This window comes from Sciurus vulgaris (assembly GCF_902686455.1).
Source record: "Sciurus vulgaris genome assembly, chromosome: 7".
NCBI lineage: Eukaryota > Metazoa > Chordata > Mammalia > Rodentia > Sciuridae > Sciurus > Sciurus vulgaris.
Window position 1 is genome coordinate 131,904,607 of NC_136467.1, and position 20,379 is coordinate 131,924,985.

A 20,379-nucleotide genomic window follows, 5' to 3' on the forward strand; every position below is an offset into this window, starting at 1 on the left:
ATGGCTGCTCTGGCTTCAAAATGTGTTGGCAAATGGGGAGCTGCAGCTCACGGGTGGACGTGGTCAGCTGAAGATCCTGGAGACGGGATGCAGTTGGTCCAGCAGGAGTCCTGGAGGTCCCACATTTTGATGTGGTTGTGGGATTCTGGAGGCCGGGTGCAATCAGTCCATCTGGGGTCCCGGTGATATGGTGCAGTCAGTTGGTCTGGGGATCCTGGCAGCAGGGAGCAGTGAGTCAATGTGAGGGCCCCAGAGGCAGGGAGTGATCGGTCAGGCTGAAGGATCCTGGAGATGGGGCTCAGTCAGTCCAGCCAGGGGTCCTATGGGGCCTGGCTGTTGTCTCAAAATGGTGGCAGCCACGTGTAATCAAACCTGCAGGTACTGTAACAGTGAACTTCCAGGCGCAGCAGGCAGCTGGTGCTCCACTGGTGGTTGGCGATCAGTTTGCTGACTGTTGTCGAACGATCGGGAGGTGAACCTCGAGCGTTGGGTAATGGATAGGAGTAAGGCAGGCGATGGACAGGCGAGAGGCAGGCAAATGGCCTGAATGCTTATTTCTCAGGAAAGCCCCTAGTAGGGTCCTTTAACAAGATTGGAAGCACTGTATCAATGTTGGGACCAACAACTCTGGTGATATTTCCCAAGAAGACCAGAGGTGAAACAGGACAGGCCATTGGAAGTGAGTAGAATCTAGCCCTTCACTCAGATTCCTATTTAGATAGCACCAGACCCTCAGAAGTTTTTTTTCTGTGTGTGTTTATATTTGTGTCTCATATTTGTGACTCATTGAATTTGATGTTGATGAAGCTGTGATACTAAACTTTAAAAGAGCGCCACCTTACATCATTCCCTCCACACCTCATAGATACATAACTACATATTTGAGTGAGTACAAACTAGTACTTCACAAGCCCTAACTATACTTCTTAGCAAGTCTCCTCTAAACACCTTAAAGAGCCTTTTGACTTACCTCAGAGAGCCTGCAATACACATCTCAGAGAAAACTTTTGACTCACCACAGAGACCTTTCCTATACACTGCAAATAGCCCTTTTATTCACTTAAGTGAACACTTACACTCTCACCAATAAGCCTTCCTACAAACCTCATAAAGCCCTCCTACACCCTTCAGAGGGCTCTCCCTACATGTTAGAGACCCCACCCTACATAAAAAATGAGAACCCGCTTAATACCTCTGAGAATCTTTCCTTCACACCTCAAACTCACTTCCCTATATGTCCAAATAAGACTCCCTACTAATACCAAGAGTTTTTTCTACACTCCTCAAATTCCCATTCATATACCCCATAGGGACATTGCCTCCACACTTTATTGAGCAACACTTACACAAATCAGAAAGCCTTTCCTATACACCCCAGAGGTATAAATTCCAGTGAGATATTCATTCAAACCTCAGAATTCCCATGCTATAAACAACAACAACACACCCTACTACACAACTTGGATACAACTTACTACTCACCAAAATGCCCTCTCTACTCACCTCTGATGGTTGGCCTGACACATCTCAGAGAAGACTCTGGATACACTGTTGGGTGGCCTTCCTAAAAGATATAGAAATTCCCCCTACTATACTCAAAGAATAATCCCATAACACCTCATTGTGTTCTAGCTAGTCATATCAGATAGATTTCATTACTCATTTCTGAGGGCCCTAACTACACAACAGAGAGTACTCCTATGCAGACAAAAGTCCTTCTTCACCCCTCATAGATTCCTCCTGCACACTTAATAGAGGCCTCCCTACACACCTCAAACATCTGCACTAAAAATCTCAGAGAACCTTCCCTTCACACTTCAGTGAACACTTCTTACACACATAGCAGTCATCACTCCACACAGCTCAGAGCCCTACCTACTCATATCAAGTGCCCTTTCTACAGAATTCAGAGGGCCATCCATACACATCTTAGACACATTTCCTACACACATTATTTATCAATCACTGTATCACTTGGGATCAGAGAACTGTTGCTACACACCACACACCATGTCTCTACACACCTCAGAATGCCATCATTTTACTATTCAGAGGGCCCTGTTACACACCTCACAGGGCCCTGCTTTCAAACTTCAGTTTGTCCTCATTTATCTCAGAGATCTCTCCTTATTCACCATAGATATCCAAAAATACACACCTCAGTCAACTCTTACTTTTCACCAATGATAACCCACCTTATACACCTCATTCAACAGTCCTCCCTACACATGTTAGGCTCCCATACAATCCTCAGGATGCCCTTTCAACAAACCTTTAAAAGCCCTACCTACACATCTCTTGTAGCCCTCAAAACTAGCCAAAATCCCTTCATATTTGGTAGTGTCCTACCAAAACACCTCACAGTTTTTCTCTTCTATTTCTCAAATATTTCTCAAATATTCCTCTCACCACACCTGAGTTTATTCTTGCTACTCATATCAGAGACCTCACTCTTCAGTGTAGCTATCCCTCCCTACATAACTAAGAGAGCATTTCTACTATGTCAAACAGGCCTCCTTCACCCCTCATAGATCCCTCTGCCCACCTAATATAGACCTCCATACACAACTCTGAGAGCCCTTCAAACACACATCAGAGTGTGTTTGAGAGCCCTCCAAACACACATCCCTCTGAATTTCCATTAGCCCTTACTACACACCTCAGTTAAGCTACATGGCAAAACTCAGAGTCCAGCCTACTCATCTTCATGATTCCTAACTTCAGACCATAAAGATCCCCCTTCCACACTTCATGTGACCCTCCCTTCTACATCAATTTGTCCTCTTTACTCATCTAACAGAGCTCTCACTACTCACATTAAAAAAAAAACATACAAACACAACTTTCTATTCATCTCAGTGCACCCTATCTATACACCTGAGTGAGCCCTCCCAACTCAACTGAAAGGACCCACACACACACTTCTCGTAACTAACACACATCAAAGAACCATCCTGCACACCTCATAAAGTCCACAAAACACAGCTCAGAGGCCACATGCTACCAACTTCAGAGAGACTTATCTACACACCTCAGTTTAAACTTCATACACAACAAAGTGTACCCTCCATACTCAAATCTAGAGCAGCTCCTACACATATCAGAGAAGTCCCTACATAACTCATTAAGTAAAACCATACTTCTTTGCAAGAAGAAACAATGTTTCTTTGCAAGCCCTCTATAAATACCTCAAAGAGCATATATATTCACCTCACAGAGGCCTCAAAATACACACCTCAGAGAATAATTTTGACTTCACCATGGCCTTCCCTATACATGATAAATACTGACTCTTACTCTGAACCTAACCCTAAGCATAAACCTAAGTCCTCCCTACAAGCCACAGAGTCCTCCCTGACCTTAAACCCTAACCCTAGGGTTTACACCAGTTTTTCTCCCTACTCATCTCGCCAAATTCTTACTACTCACCTCAAGCCCTGCAAACAGCTCACTGAGTTGTTTCTACAATTTCCAGTGCCCACAACCTGTGCAACTCTGTGAACCATCCCAACTCACTTCAGGGGGCACTCTCACACACAAAAAGGTGCCCTAGGACAAGCATCATATAGCCCTATTACACAATTCATACACAGCTCCTTACACAGCTCAGCAGCTGCACACTACCAATCTTAGAGACCTTTCTCTACACATATCATAGTATGCTCCATAAACATCAATGGAAACCATCCTAATATCAAGAGTAGTACCTACTTTTGTAGACAACCTGAGGAAGACATCCATATATACCTTAATGAGTACAAATTATATTCCTATACAAGACCTTTGTACTAACTGTACAACTATGTGGTGCTCTTTAAACACCTGAGAGAGAAATTCTACTCATCTCAGAGAGCCCTCACTACACATCTCAGACAGCTCTTTTCACTCACCTCAGAGGTCTTTCCTATACACTGCAAAAGTCCTACTTATTCAGTTATGTGAGCCCTCCCTCTCATAGCAAGAAGTCCACTGACAAACCTTATAAATCCCCACTATACCTTTCAGAAGACCCTCCCTACATACATCACAGAGACCTCTCTACACAAAGAGAACTGTTTTAACACCCCAGAGAACATTTACTACACACCACAAACTCATTCCACTACACATCTAAGTAATTCCTACTCGCATCAAGAGCCCTTCCTACACACCTCAAAGTGCTATACATACACAGCAGAGGAATACTTCCTCCACACTTTATTGAGCAACACCCAAACAACTCAGATAGCCTTCTATATACATCCCAGCAAACACTCCCTATAAATACCAGAGAGATGTTAATTCAAACCTCAGAATGCTCATGATATACACTTCAACCAGTGCTACATACACAACACAGATAGATCTTACTTCTATGCAAAACTCTCCCTATTCATCTCTGGGTGTGGCATACACACACTTTCTCCATTGAAAGCCCTCACAAACACTTCAGAGATTTCTTATACTCTCCTCAAAAAACCCTCCCATGAAAACACAGTGTGTTCTCCCTACACATATCAGAGAGATCTCACTATTCACTTCAGGGGGCCCTCCCTCCACAACTGTGTTAACATCTCTACTCAGTCATAAGGCCCACTTGCACTCCCATAGATCCCTTGGCATATCCAATAGAAAACTCCCTACACGCCTGTGAGAGCTCTCATACACCCATCAGTATGCCATCCTTATGCAATTAAACGAGCCCTCACTATACACCTCAGAGAACCTACACTACAAAGCTCAGAGAGTCTTCCCTAAACATCTCAGCAAGTCTGACTTATGTGTGACATAGGCCCCCCTTCACACTTCATAAGTTCTTCCCTTCTACATCAGTTTTTCCTCCCTACTTCTCTTACAGAGCTCTCACTATTCAGCTAAAGAGGCCTCCAGAAACAACTCACTGAGTCTTCTCTATTCATCTCAGTACACATTCTTTTTAGAGCTGAGTGAGCCCTCCCGACTCATCTCAGAAGGACCACCCACAAGAATCATTTAGACCTCTGACACACATCAAAGATCTCTTCTACGGATCTTATAGAAGTTCCTCTAAACAGATCAGAGACTGCAATTTACCAACCTCAGAGTCCTCTCTACATACCTCAAAGTAACCTTCATTCACATCAAAGAAAGCCCTTCGTACTTACCTCAACAGCAGTCTCTATACACCTCAGAGAGACTTCCCTACACACCTCAGCAAGTACAAATTAGATTCCTTTAAAAACCCTCTTTACTAAGTACACTTCATTTCAAGTACTCTCTAAATCCCTCAGAAACCCATCTACTCACCTCAGAAAGCCCTCAATACATGCCTAAGAAGTCCTTTCAATTCACAATAGAGGCCTTCCCTATGCTTTCAAAATAATGACCCCAACCTTAACTCTAACCCTAACACTAAGCCCGCCATATACACCACAGAGATCCTTGCTGACATTGACAGTGAACATGACCCTGACCTTGACACATTACTGATCATAATGCCAACCTTAACCTTAACCTCATAAAACCTTCTCTTCTACATCAGTGTTTTCTCCCTCATATCACAGAGCTCTCTCGTGCCTTACCTTAAAAGGCCCACCAAATACTACACATTAAGCCCTTTCTACAATTCACAGAACACCATACCTATGCACCACTGTGAGCCCTCCAAGCTCACCTCAGGAAACCCTCCCACACACCACCAGGAGATCTCAAACACATTTTGTAGAGCTCTTACACGTCATAGTTCCCTCCCTCCACAGCTACATACTATCAATTTAAAAGCACCTCCAAAATAATCTCAGAGTACCCTCCTAGAGACATCAAAGAAAGCTGGTTCTACTTACCTCAAATACATTTCCTTCACACTTCAGAGGGCATCCTTACATATTTGTTTGTACAAATTAGATTTCTTTCCAAGCCAGTTCTACTAATTAAACTTCTTTTCAAGTACACTATAAACACCTCAGAGAGTCTATCTACTGATGATGGAAAGTCTTCAATATACATTTCATAGAGCACTTTTGACTCACCACAGAGGCCTTCCCTATAAATTGCAAATACTGAACCTGACCCTGAGCTTGACACTAACCCTAATTTAAACCTAAATCTCAGCCTTCCTTACATACCAGGGAACCCTCCCTGACACTGACACTGACCATGAACCTGAACCTGACCTAACCCTAAATCCTGACCCTAAACCTACCATAATAGTGCCTTTCCTCATTTATCAGTTTGTTCTCCCTACTCAGCTCACAAATCTCTGACTACTCACCTTAAATGGCTCTTGAAACACAATTCAGTGAGCCCCTTCTACACTTTACAGAGCACCTCCCTGATTCACCTACATGAACCCTCTCAGCTCATCACAGGGGGCACTTCCACATATGTAAAGGAGTCCTCTGACACACATAATAGTACCCTACACATCTCAGAGACTACTCCCTACAAACCTCAGAGGGCCCTCTGTACACACATCTTGGTTTCCTGCTGACACATCGAAGAATACTCTTACTAACATCTGAAGAACTGTCCGTACACACCTCAGAGAGACATCCTTACATACCTCAGTGAGTACTCACTATGGTTTTTTGGAAGCCTTCCCTAATCACCTCAGCGAACCTCTGTACTCATCTCAGGGAACCACATAATACACCACAGAGAACCATTACAACAATTCAGAGAGCCATTTCAACACACCACAGAGACCTTCCCATTACAATCCAAATACTCATTTGGATCCTAACACCAACACTGAACCAAATCTTAACCCTCTAACTCTAACACTAAACCCCTAATTCTAACTCTAAATATAACCATAAACCAAGCCCTAACATCAAAAGCTAACCTTAAACCTTACAGTCACCTTTCCTTCCCAGCTCAGAATCATCTCCATACAAAAATCACAGAAGCCTCCCTACACATCTGAGTGCCCTCCTGACACATTGAAAAATGTCCTCACTATATGTCTCAAGAGAAGTCCCTTGCTGAGAGAAAGCTTTTTAGTTTGAATCTATCCCAGTTATTGATTCTTGCTTTTATTTCTTGTGCTATGGGAGTCCTGCTAAGGAAGTCTGATCCTAAGCCAACAAGTTGAAGGTTTGGACCTACTTTTTCTTCTATAACATACAGGGTCTCTGGTATGATTTCAAGGTCCTTGATCCATTGTGAGTTGAGCTTTGTGCAGGGTGAAAGATAGGGGTTTAATTTCATTCTGTTGCATATGGATTTCCAGTTTTCCCAGCAACATTTGTTGAAGAGGCTATCTTTTCTCCATTGCATATTTTTGACACCTTTGTCTAGTATGAGAAAATTGTATTTATTTGGGTTTGTGTCCATGTCCTCTATTCTGTACCATTGATCTACCTGTCTATTGTGGTACCAATACCATGCCATTTTTGTTACTATTGCTTTGTAATACAGTTGAAGATCTGGTTTTGCGATACCCCCTGCAAAGGAAACTATCAGTAATGTGAAGAGAGAACCTACAGAGTGGGAGAATATCTTTACCACTCATACTTCAGATAGAGCACTCATTTCCAGAATCTATAAAGAACTCAAAAAACTCTACACCAAGAATACAAATAATCCAACCAACAAATGGGCTAAGAAAATGAACAGACACTTCACAGAAGATGTACAAGCAATCAACAGATATATGAAAAAATGTTCAACATCTCTAGTAATAAGAGAAATGCAAATCAAAACTACCCTAAGATTTCATCTCACCCCATTAGAATGGTGATTATCAAGAACACAAGCAACAATAGGTGTTGGCAAGGATGTGGGGAAAAAGGTGCACTCATACATTGCTGGTGGGGTTGCAAATTAGTGCAGCCACTCTGGAAAGCAGTATGGAGATTCCTCAGAAAGCTTGGAATGGAACCACCATTTGACCCAGCTATCCCACTCCTTGGCCTATACCCAAAGGACTTAAAGTCAGCACACTACAGAGAAACAGCCACATCAATATTCATAGCTGCTCAATTCACCAAAGCCAGATTGTGGAACCAACCTAGATGCCCTTCAGTTGATGAATGGATAAAGAAACTGTGGCATATATATACAATGGAATATTACTCCACCATGAAGAATGATAAAATTATGGCATTTGCAGGCAAATGGATGAAATTGGAGGATATCATGCTAAGTAAGATAAGCCAATCTCAAAAAACGAAAGGACAAATGATCTCGCTGATAAGTGGATGAGGACATATACTGGGGGGGTAGGAGGGGTTAGCGTTAGGGTTAGGGTTATGTTTAGGGTTAGGGATAAGGAGGGTGGTAAGAATGGAGGAAGGAAGGACTGTATAGAGGGAAAAGAGGGGTGGGAGGGATGGGGGGAAAGGGAAAAAAATAACAGAATGAATCAAACAACATTACCCTATGTAAATTTATGATTTTTAATAATAAAATGATAAATTCTCCTTTCAAATTAAGGTGGAAACTGTATATATGTAAATTATCTAAATATCTGTGATAAAAATATATTCAGTTAAATACCTGCTTGTGAGGGTCCATCTTAGGCGTTAGTAACAAGCATTTGTTTTAGATTCACAATCCAAATTATTACTGAGGACTTGCATAATACCAATTTATGTGTACAAAGGCTGAGCCAACCCATAGCTTGATATGTAACCAATAAGAATGATCTCATATTCAGTTGATCCTCAGTTTTAGGTTAAAGCCCATTAATGCAGATTTCACCAAGAGCATTCTGAGGAAACTCTTTCTTGTGGGTAGTTAATGGATATTATGAATGGGTGAGAAGTGTTGTGAATTGTGGAAATGGAAAATGCTGGAATAAACTAAGTCAAAGAGAAAAAAAAAAAAAAGAGAAGTCCCTACACACCTGAAATAGACATATCCCTATACAAATAAGTGAGTACATAACAATACTCCTTTATAAGCCCTTCTAAACACCTGAGTGAACCTTTCTATTAACTTCTAAAACCCTCACTACACTCTTCAGAATCCCTTTTGACTGGCCTTCCATATATTCCAAAAATACCCCTACTTACTTAATTGAGCACTCAGCTCATATCAATTAGCCCTCCTATGAACCTCATAAAGCCCTCCAACACGCCTCAGAGACCCCTCCCACAATACCTCATAGTGCCCTCCTTCCACAATGAAAAGAATCCACTTTCACACATGAGAGAAATTTCCTATGTGCCTCAAACATACCTCCCTATACATCTAAGGATTTCCTCTCTACTCACATTAAGAACCCTTCCTGCACAACTATAAATCCCATCCATACACACCTTAAGGACATGCCCTCCACACTTCATTGAGCAAACTTTAAACAACTCAGAAAGCCCTCCTTATACACCCCAGAGAGTAATCCCTAAAAATGCCAGAGAAATGTTAATTCAAACCTCAGAATGCTCGTGCTACACACCTCAGCAAATCCTACCCACACATCTCAGATACACCTCAGTATTCACCAAAAACTCTCCCTACTCACCTCCAAATGCCTTACATACGCACCTCAGAGATTCTGTTTACTATCCTAAAAGAAACCTTCCACCACAGGGTGTTCTCCTTGCTTATATCAGATGGATCTCTGTATTTACTTCAGAGGTCACTAAATACACAACTGAGATAGCACTCCTGCATGGGCAAAAACCATTTTTCACTCCTCATAGATAGCTTCTGCACACCTAATGGAGACTAATCTACACACCTCAGAAAGCCACAAAACAAACCTCAGAGAGCCCTTCCCTTCCTACACAACTCACAGTCACCTTCCTCCACATCTCAGAAAACCCTCCACACTAATATCAAGCACCCTTGCTGCACAACAGGGGCCATCCATTCACACCACAGAAACCTATACTACACACATCATTTATCAATCCCCACAGAACTCGGCGAGCAGTTGCCAAATACTATACACCGCCTCTCTACACCACTTTTACAATTCAGAGGACTCTGTTACACGCTCACAGAGCCCTCCTTTCAAACCTCAGTTTGTCCTCCTTATTCACATCAGAATTCTCCACCTACTCACCTTAAAAATACATGTCTACTGCCCTCAGAGTACATACCTCTCACCAAAGAGGACACTACCTAAACACCCTATTCAACTGTCCTCTCTACAAATCTCAGAGAGGTTTACATACAAACCTCAGAATGCCATTCATCAAACCTCAAACCTCAAAAAACGCTACCTCTGCATCTCAGGTAGTCTGCACTACTAACCGAAAAGCCCTCTCTATTCACTGACAAAGACCACAACTACAAAACTCAGAGAGTCATCATACTACTCCATTGAGTGCCCTCCCAAAACACCTCAGAGATTCCCTATACTACCTTCAAAGTATCCTCCCACCAAACTTTAGTATGTTCTCCATATACTCAAATCAAAGATATCTCACTATGCACTTCAGAGGGCCTTTCCTACACAACTAAGACAGCATTTCTCCTCAGATGTAAAGCGCTCTTACACCCCTCATAGATCCTTCTGCACAACTAATAGAGACCACCCTACACACTCCTGAGAGACTTCCTTTCACATATCAGTGTGCCATCCCTATGCATTTCAATGAATCCTCACTAAATACCTACACAACAAAGCTCAGAGAGCCCTCCCTACTCATCTCAGTGAATTCTACCTACACACCAAAGAGATAATCCACTCCACACCTCACAATGCTTCCCTTTCTATATTTGTCCTCCATACTCATAGAGTTCTCTCTGCTCACCTCAAATGGTTCTCTGAGCACAATTCACTATAGTTCTTTCTACTCATTTCAGTAAACACTCAGTATAGACCTGTGTGAGCCCTCTCAACCCTCACAGTTGGACCACACACACATGTCTAATAGCCCTCTGACATGTCATACAGTTCTCCTACACACCTCATAGTGTACTCTACACAGCTTAGACCATGCACTACTAACCTCAGAGAGCCCTCCCTACACACTTTATAGTATCCTCCATGCACATAAATAAAAGCATTCCCTAATCACCACAAAGCAATCCCTACACACCTCAGAGAGACATCCATACATACCTCACTGAATACAAACTATAATTGTTTAAAGCCCAGTCTGCTAACTATACTTCTATGCAAGTCCTCTTTAATCTGTGCACCTCAGAGAGCCTTGAATGCACACCTCAGAGAACAGTTTTTAGTCACTACATAGGCCTTCTATGTACACCACAAATGCTGACCCTGATCCTGAACCTAACCTTAAAAGATGCAGAGTACAGAGATAGAACACAGAGCAAATGGCCTAGAGTGTGGCACCCAGAGCACAGAGACCAGAAACCAGAGCCCAGACCAAATGTAGAGAGACAGAACACAGAGAACAGAGCCCCAAACTCAGAGCACAGAGACCACAGCACAGAGCCCAGAGCACAGAGACAAGAGCCCAGATACCAGAGCACAGAACCCAGAATCCAGACCCAGAATAGAGAGACAGAGCACAGAGTACAGAGCACATAGCACATAGCACAAAGCACAAAGCTTGAGCCCAGAGCACAGACCCACAGCACAGAGTACAGAGACCAGAGCCAAAGCCCAGAGTCAGCCCACACATCCCAGAGCATAGAGACCAGAGCCCAGAGCACAGACCCAGAGCTCAGAGACAGAACACAGAGGCCAGAGCCTGGAATACACAGCACAGAGCACAGATAAAAGAGACCAGAGCATACAGAGCAGAACACAGAGCACAGAGCACAGAGGCCAGAACCACAGTACAGGAACAGAACACAGAGCCCAGAGTCCAAATACAGAGCTCAGAGCCCACAGCCAGAGCCCAGAGCAAGAGCACAGAGCACAGAGCACAGAGGTCAGACCCAGAGCCTAGAGCCAGAGTTCAGAGCACAAAACACAGATCTGAGCCCAGAGCACAGAGCCAGAGCACAGAGACCAGAGCCCAGGCCAGATCTCAGTGCACAGTACAAGGACCCAGAGTGCAGAGCACAAAGACCAGAGCCCAGAGCACAGACACAGAGCTCAGATACAGAACACAGAGCCCAGAGTCCAGAATACAGAGCAGAGCAAGGAGACTAGAGCATAGAGAGCAGAGCACAGAGAATAGAGACCAGAGTCCAGAGCTCAGAACCAGTGTACAGAGACAGAACATAGATCCCAGAACCAAGAGCTCAGACCAGAGCCAGAGTACAGAGAGAGAGCCCAGGGCCCAGAGCACAGAGGCAGAGCCCATCGCCAGAGTCCAGAGCATAGAGTGCAAAGTGCAGAGCACAGATCACAGAGCCAGAGGACCGAACACAGAGCGCAGAGTCAGAGCCCAGACACAGAGCACAGAGCACAAAGCACAGAGCCAGAGTACAGAGCCAGAACACAGAGAACAGTGCCCAAAGCACAGAGCACAAGGCAAAGAGCCCAGAGCACACAACACAGAGCACAGACACCAGTGCACAGATCTATGAACACAGAGCCCAGAGCACAGAGAACAGCCACAGCACACAGCCAGAGCCCAGAGTACAGAGACAGAACACAGAGCACCTGGCCTAGAGTACAGAGCCCAGAGCACAGAGAACACAGCACAGAGCCAAGAGAACAGAGCACAGAACCCAGAGACCAGAGTTCAGAGACAGAGCCCAGAGCTCAGAGCATAGATCCAGAGCACAGAGACCAGAGCATAAAGAAAAGAGCAAGAGCAAAAAGCCAGAGCCCAGAGCCAAGACCCAGAATACAGAGACAAAACACAGAGCCAAGAGTCCAGAGTACAGAGCACAGACCCCACAGCCCAGGCCACAGAGCCCAGAGCACAGAGCTCAAAGCCCAGAGCCAAGAGCACTGAGCCCAGAGCACAGAGACCATAGCCCAGACCCAGAGTACAGGGACAGAACAGAGAGACCAGTTACCATAACTCAGAGCACAAAGCACAGAGCACAGAGAAAAGAGTACAGACCACAGAGACCAGAGACCAGAGACCAGAGCACAGACAACAGAGCACACAGCACAGAAACCACAGCCCAGACCACAGAGCACAGAACACAGAGACCATAGAACATAGAATGAAGCCAGAGCCAGAGAACAGAGCCAGAGCACAGAGCCCAGAGCCCTGAGCAGAAAGCACAGAGAACAGGGCCCAGATCTCAGAACCCATAGACAAAGCCAGAGTACAGAGAGAGAGCACAAAGTCAGAGCCCTGAGCACAGTGCACAGAGCAGAGGGTCAGATCACATAGATCAGAACACAGAACACAGAACACAGAGCACAGAGCACAGAGCACAGACTCAGTCCAGAGCACAGAGCCAGAGCACAGAATACAGAGGACACAGCCAGAGCACAGAGCCTGAGCACAGAGTGCAGAGTACAGAGACCAGAGCAAAGAGCACAATGACTGCGAAAAGAACCAGAGCCCAGAGCCAGAAACCAGACTCACAGTGCAGAGCACAGAGCCAGAGCAGAGTGCAGAGCACAGAGCACAGAGGACAGAGCCAGAGCACAAAACCCAGAGCACAGAGCCCAGAGCTCAGAGGAGAGTTCAGACCAGAGAGCACAAGGCCAGAGCCCAGTGCCAGAGCACAAAGCACAGAACACAGAGCCAGAGCACAGAGACCAGAGCACAGAGTTCAGAGCACAGAGCACAGAGAAGAGAGCTCAGAGACACAGCACAGAGCAGAGTCCAGTGCACAAATCAATGAGCCCAGAGTACAGAACCTAGAGAACAGAGGCTAGAGGACAGAGACCAGAGCTCAGACAGAGTGCACAGAGCACAGAGCTCAGAGACCACAGACCATAGCAGAGAGCACAGATCCCAGAACCCAGAACACACAGCAGAGACCATAGAAAATAGAGCACAGAGCACATAGCACAGAGCATAGATCCAGAGTACAGAGACAGAAGTCAGAACCCACATCCCAGAACTCACAGCACAGAGCACAGAGAGAGTCCAGAGTGTACAGTCCAGATCAGAGCAAAAAGCACAACGTACAGAACACAGCGCAGAGCCAGAGCCCAGACACAGAGCACAAAGCACAGAGCCAGAGCCCAAAGCCCAGACAAAGAGCACAAAGCCCAGACCCAGAGCCCAAAGCCCAGAGAACAGAATTCAGAGGCAGAGAACAGAGCACAGAGCCCAGAGCCCAGATCCAGAGCTCCGGGCCCTGGCCCTTGGCTCTGGATCTGTGCTATGTCCTCTGTGCTCTGGACTCTGGTCACTGTGCTATATGCTCTGGGCTCTGTCTCTGTTCTATGGCTCTCACTCTGAGCTCTGTGCTCTGGCCTCTGTGTTCTGCCTCTGTACTCTGGATCTGACTCTGTGCTTGGTGCTCTGTGCTCTGGTCTGTGAGCTCTGTGCTCTGGTCTGTGAGCTCTGTGCTCTGGCCTCAGGGCTCTGTACTTTATGCTCTGAGCTCGGAGCTCTGTGCTCTGGTCTGTGGTTACTTGTGTCTGTTCCCTGTGCAGTTTCTGTGCTCTGGTCTCTTTGCTCTGTGCTCTGTTCCTTGTGCTCTGGGTGCTCTCTGAGCTCTGGTCTCTGGGCTCTGGCTCTGTGCTGTGTTCTGTATGCTGTGCTTTTTGCTCTATGATCTGGACTCTATGCTCTGGACTCTCTCTGTGCTCTGTGCTGTGAGCTCTGGGATGTGGGCTCTGACTTCTGTCTCTGTACTCTGGATCTATGCTCTGTGCTATGTGCTCTGTGCTCTATTTTCTATGGTCTCTGCTGTGTGTTCTGGGTTCTGGGATCTGTGCTCTCTGCTATGGTCTGTGGTCTCTGAGCTCTGTGCTCTGTGCACTCTGTCTGAGCTCTGGTCTCTGTCCTCTAGCCTCTGTTCTCTGGGCTCTGTACTCTGGGCTCATGCCGGGGTCCAGCCCTAGCAGGAGTCCATGGGTTCCACACTGGTAAACAGGGTGCGGGAGGCAGCGTTGGCGATGGATGGAGAATGAAAAACACAGACTCTAGTTCTGGTGCAATCAATCCCACTTTATTCTGGGGAAGGTTGGGTTTATATACATTTTTCTTCAGGCTATGATGACAGGCTTATGATTAATAAAATCAAAGAAGTTTCCAAAGCATAGGCAGAAATTGTTTTTACCGAAAGATTATGAGAAAACAGTAACCTTACAGATTATCCTTACTTAATCACAATTATTTTAAGAATATCTAACTATGTCAATGAGCTAATACAATGTTTATTTCCTTAATATCTAAACTCTATATGACCTAAGACTATTCTTACTATTTTTGCGGTAAAGTGATAGACAAATAATCTCACGTGACCATTTCTACTAGGTCCATCTGGTTAATATCTAAATTGCTGAGTTAAGGGTTACAGGAGGGCAGCGGTCCCAATGGTTATTATGTACCAACGTTTATTATAGGGGTGACATATTCTTTGTAGGAAGGAAGGAATGTTGTGAAACCTTATTCTTTTACCTTATCACCACACATAAACAAAACCATCATCTGGATTAAACCACCCTGTAGGAGACAGGGGGAGATCTATATCTACCTTCTCTAAGGGCTTGCCTTTAGGGGGGTACCAGGGCTTGCCATAGATAAAATAAGCTAGTCCATATCTAGTAGCTACTTTGGAAGGGCTTTGTGCTTAGAACTTGGGGAAACATTGTTATATATAAATTTCTGTGCCCCAACAGGTTCTGGCTGTGCCAGTAAATGCAGTGTTTGATTTTTAATGTAATAAAAACATTCTCCTGTAGTGAGGTTAACATCACAGGGTTTCGACATGTGTTTTCTCTCCATGATGTTTTTCTGGAAATTTGTAGAATTATTCCCATCACCTCTAGCAAGATCCTCAGACTGAAGTGAGTAATATATTATTAGGAAAACTCCACAGAATAACATCCAAGCTAGGGAGGCATACATCTGGCTACAATCCTTTTAGGATGAGTCTCTGCAATCATCCTTGAGAGGAACTCTGTCAAGCACTGCAAGGAGAGCCAGGTGCCCCTGCAGGCTCATTGATTTGTGCACTGGACTCTGTGCTCTGTGCTGTGTCTCTGAGCTCTCTTCTCTGTGCTCTGTGCTCTGAACTCTGTGCTCTTGTCTCTGTGCTCTCTGCTCTGTGTCTCTACTCTAGGCTCTGTACTCTATGTTCTGGGTACTGGGCTCTGTGTTCTGGCCCTGTGCTCTGAGTTCTGTACTCTTGGCTGTGGGTTCATTGATTTATGCATGGTGCTCTGTGCTTTGGTCTCTTGCTCTGGGCACTGTCTCTGACTCTGCCTCTGTGCTCTGTTCTGTGTTTTCTGTCTCTGTACTCTGGCTCTGGCTCTGTGCTCTGTGCTCTGGACTCTGGTCACTGTTCTCTGTTCTCTGTGCACTGTCTCTGTATTCTGGTTCTGACTCTGGCTCTGAGCTCTGGACTCTGGTCTCTATGCTCTGTGCTCTGTGCTTTCTGTTCTGTGCTCTGGGCTCTGTTCTCTGTGCTCTGGGCTGTGATCCTGGGACATGGGCTCTGTGTACAGTCTCTGTACTCTGGATCTATGCTCTGGGTTCTGTGCACTGGTTTCTGTGCTCTGTGCTCTGAAATGTGGGCTCTTAGATATGGTCTCTGGTCTCTGAGCTCTGTGCTCTGTGCTCTTCTATGAGCTCTGGTCTCTGGGATCTGGGCTGTGAGCTCTGTGCTATGGTCTCTGTGCTATGATCTCAGAGCAGGAGCCTAGAGCCAGAGCCCAGAGAACAGAATGCAGAGCAATGAGTACAGAGCACAGAGCCAGAGCACAGTGCACAGAGCAAAATGTCTAGACCCAGAGTCGGAGACAGTGTGCAGAGCCAGACCACAGCACTCAGAGCCGAGAGCACAGAGCACAGAAAACAGAGCAGGATCCCAGAGTCAGATTCCAGAGTGCAGACTGGAAAGCACAGAACGCAGAGCACTGAGCCAGAACCCAGAGAATAGAGACAGAGTCCAGAGCCCAGACCCACAGTATTGAGAGAATGCATATAGCAAGAGCCCAGAGCACACAGCCAGAGCAGAGAGCAGAGAGTACAGAGCCAGAGCACAGAGCAAAGAACACAGAGCACACAGTGAACAGTACAGAGACCAGAGCACAGAGCACTGAGCCAAGAGCCCAGACTCAGAGTACAGAGCCAGAGCACAGAGACAGAGCACAAAGTACAGAGCACAGTGACCAGAGACCAAAGCATAGAACACAGTGCCCATGGCCTAGAGCAGAGAGACCAGAGTCAGAGACCAGAAAACAGAGTGCATAGCACAGAGCACAGAGCACAGAACTCAGAGCACAGAGCACAGTGACCAGAACCACAGCAGAGAGCACAGTACCCAGAGCCCAGAGCACAGAGCAGTGAACACAGAACCAGAGCCCAGAGCACAGAGTACATAGTACAGAGCCCAGAGCCCAGAGCACAGATCACAGTGACCAGAACCAGAGCACAGAGTAGAGAGCACAGAACCAGAGTCCAGAGCACAGAGTGCAGAGAACAGAGCAAAGAGCTCAGAGAACAGAGCTCAGATACAGAGCACATAGCCCAGAGTTCAGAGACCAGAGACCATAGCACAGAGCACAGTGCCCATAGCGCAGAGCACAGGGCACATAGACAAAGCCCAGAGCCAGAGCGTAGATTGCAGAGTGCAGAGCACAGAGAACAGAGTGCAGAAGTCAGAGCACACAGCACAGTGCACAGAGCCCAGTGCACAAATCAAAGAGTACAGAGCAAAGAGCACTGAGCCCAGAGCACAGAGCACAGACCCAGAGAACCGAGCACAGAGTCAAAGCAGAGAGACAGAACACAGAGTCCAGAGACCAGAGCACAGAGCACATAGCCCAGTGCCCAGAACAAAAGTAGAGTGACAGAACACAGAAAGCAGAGCCCAGAGCTAAAATCACAGAGCACATAGACCACAGCACATAGCACAATAAACAGTGAACAGAGCACAGTGCACAGAACTCAGAGACCACAGCCATAGCACAGAGCACAGAGCCCAGAGCCCAGATCCCAGAGCAAAGAGCACAGAACACAGAGACCAGAGTAGAGAGCACATAGCTCAGAGCATAAATCCAGAGTACAGAGACAGAACACAGAGCCCACATCCCAGAGCTCAAAGTACACTGCACAGAGAACATATAGAGTCCAGAACCCAAGCCCAGAATGCAGAGTGCAGTGCACAGTGTACAGAGCCAGAGCATGGAGCACAAAGCAGAGAGCACAGAGCACATAGCCAGATCCCAGAGGGCAGAATGCAGAGCACAGTGTACAGAGCACAGAGCCAGAGCACACAGCCAGAGCCCAGAGCATATAGCCAGAGCAAGGAGCACAGAGCACAAGCTCAGAGCACAAAGCACAGAGCAGGAGCCAGGAGTAAGAGCACAGAGTGTAGAGTGCAGAGCACAGAGCACAGAGCCAGAGCACAGTGCAGAGAACACTGAGCCCATATTCAGAGTAATAAACAGTGCCCAGAGCCAGGGCCCAGAGCACACAGCCCAGAACCCAAAGCACAGAGCTGAGAGTACAGACCCAATACTCTGGGTTCTGGCCCTAAGCTCTGACTCTGTTCTCTGTGCTCCATGCTCTGGACCCTCATCACTGTACTGTGTGCTTTGTGCTCTGTCTCTGTATTCTGGCTCTGGCTCTGAGCTCTGGTCTCTGTGCTCTGTGCTCTTTGTTTTGTGCTCTGGGCTCTGTGCTCTTTGTTTTGTGCTCTGGGCTCTGGGATCTCTGCTCTGTGCTCTGTCTCTGGTCACTGCACTCTCTGCTCAGTGCTCTGTCTCTGTACTCTGGCTCTGTACTCTGTGTCTGGGCTCTTGGCTCTGTTCTTTGTGCTCTCTGCTCTCTACTCTGCACCCTGTGATCTGTCTCTGTGCTTTGTTCTATGTGCTCTGGGCTGTCGGCTCTGTGCTCTGTGCTCTTTACTCTGTCCCCAGTGCTCTGTACTCTGTGATCTGTGCTCTGGCTCTGTGCTCTGGCTCTAGGCTTTGTCTCAATACTGTGGGTCTGGGCTCTGAACTCTGTCTTTTTCTCTGGGTCCTGGCTCTTTGCTCTGTGCTCTATGCTCTGCACTCTGCATTCTGCACTCTGGCTCTGTGCTTCTCTGTTTTCTATGCTCTGTGCTCTGTACCCTGTGCACTGTGCTCTTTGCTCTGTGTTCTGCACTCTGTGCTCGGTGCTGTGGATTAGTGCTCTGACTCTGTACTCTGTCTTCTGTTCTCTGCACTCTGTGCTCTGGGCTCTGGCTCTGTATTCTTTCCTTGATATAGTCTCAGTAGTTTCATTAATTATCAAGAGCATTTGGGCTTAAACGTGAAATGAAAGGTCTGCTCTGCTCAGTGGAACAGAAACAAACATCTAAATCTTTGAACCATGAAATGCTGAAAGGTAAACAAGTTTATACCAAATCATTTGATTCTGGCATTTCCTATGTTTCAATGACCTATGAGGTTACTAGTGTAAATACATGTTTTGAATAGCCTCCTAATTTGTTTCAGGCAAGGCAGTTTTGCAAGTATGCCAGGACCATCTGTCCTGTCTGTTGATAATTTAATGTTCAGCATGAACTGTGCCAGGGTTCCAATCTCAGAACCAAACTTACCAGCTAGGAAACCTTAGGCAAGCTACCTAACCTCTCTGAGCCTCAATTTCAACATCTGTAAAATGGGGAGAATAAAACACAGGGAGAATAAAACATTACAAGTTTGCTGGGAAGATTAAATTGGATGATCCATCCAAACCCTGTAGAAGTGTCCAGCACACAGGAATGTTGAACAAGTTGTAGAAACTACACTCACACCTAGTACTTTGTACATGTGTTTGAAAGAATAAATGAATCAGTAATTAAAAATGGACCTTACTAACTGTATTGCATCTATTTATGAGTGAGAGTCTCAATTATATATTGAGAAGTACTTAATGCTCTGAAACAGATGGACAAAACTGAATTTGCTGTGCTTTTAGGCTCAAATACACAGGCTCAGGTGACCCAAGAACAAGTATTTGCATATAACATCAGAGCCAGGTTTCAACCACAGTATGTTACATTAACATTTAATTACCATGATATTTTGGGTCTCCTGATTCATCCATCAATGAAGGATTCTCAGAGTCTAAAATAATAGTCCTCAGCCTGGAAGGGTGGTGCACATGCCTGTAATCTCAGTGACCTGGGAGGCAGAGGCAGAAGGATAACAAGATTGAGGCCAACCTTTGAAATTTAACAGTGCCTTAAGTGATTTAGTGAGACCCTGTCTCAATACTACCACTACTACTACAACAGCAACTAATAATAATAATCATAATGATAACAATAATAATAATGAATAAAGGATGTAGCTCTCAGTGATAAAGTACCCTGGGTTCAATGCCCAGTATCAAAAAAGGGACAGTTTTCAAAAGCACACAACAGTTAACTTTCTCTCAAACAAGATCAGAAATACCCACTTATTCCTCTCTAATCCTCAAGGTGATAATTAAGAGTTAGGATTCAGACTTCCATTGTCTAAAATTGGTACCTTCAACTGTCTGG

General features: G+C 45.5%; 1 long non-coding RNA gene across 1 annotated transcript in view; it reads left to right on the forward strand.

The window, feature by feature from the left end:
- The window catches only part of LOC306665628, a 221,643-nt gene that overhangs the window by 126,732 nt on the left and 74,532 nt on the right, over positions 1-20,379 (forward strand). The window lies entirely within an intron of this gene.